This window comes from Dermochelys coriacea, chromosome 28 (genome assembly GCF_009764565.3).
Source record: "Dermochelys coriacea isolate rDerCor1 chromosome 28, rDerCor1.pri.v4, whole genome shotgun sequence".
Taxonomy (NCBI): Eukaryota; Metazoa; Chordata; order Testudines; family Dermochelyidae; genus Dermochelys; species Dermochelys coriacea.
Window position 1 is genome coordinate 362660 of NC_050095.1, and position 926 is coordinate 363585.

Below are 926 nucleotides of genomic sequence, written 5' to 3' on the forward strand. Positions count from 1 at the left end.
TGGGGATAGACAGAGAATGAAAGAGGGGATGGATAGATAATCACGGTGTGTCAGCTCTACTGTGGTTGAGGTGAAGTACCCCGTTCTGGGAATGGTTGACTATTCTAAATGCTCTAAGCATGCTCATGCTTACTTGGAAGGTTTTGAACTTTGGTGTGCTCATAGGAACCTGAGATTGGGTTACTGAACCATATCTGGGGAAATTTGAGCAAGAGGTTCCCAAGATACAGCCCCACCCCAAACAAAAACAGCATTTCATAATATCCTCTGGCTCAATCACCGTTTTTTGGTGCGTACATGAGAGACAAACCCAAGCTGATCTCAGTCACTCAGTATTTGTGTGTGTTGAGAGGAGGGTGAGATTCCACAGAATTTTTGACAAAAACAATTGTGGAATTTTCTGGTGACAAATCAAACCTCTAAATATTTCAGTTGGGAACTGCCACCAAGCTGCCCTATAGATGTTTTAGTTCAGACACCTCATGTCCCCACCTTTCTTCTACAGGCCTGACTTCCTGCCTAGACTACATCTCCCATGATGCACCATGGTAGCTCTGCCAGAGGAGAAACTCTGGTGCCTCATGGGAGGTGACCTCCCACTAGGAAGCCCAGTCTGCAGGGGAGACTGCAGAGGAGAAGGAAGGTGTGACACATCCAAACTTCAACTCCCATGAGCCACCTTGGCACCATTTCCAAATAGAAATATTTCCATTTTGGGGAGCTTGATTTTTTTTAATGAGAAGTTGAAATTTCCCATTGGAAAGCCCAACTAACATGTGGAACTCATTGCCAGGGGATGTTGCGATGGCCAAAAGTATAACTGGTTCAGAGGAGAACTGGATAAATCCATGGAGGACAGGACCACACTAGCCAAGATGGACAGGGATGCAATCCCATGCTCAAGGTGACCATAAACCTCTGACTGC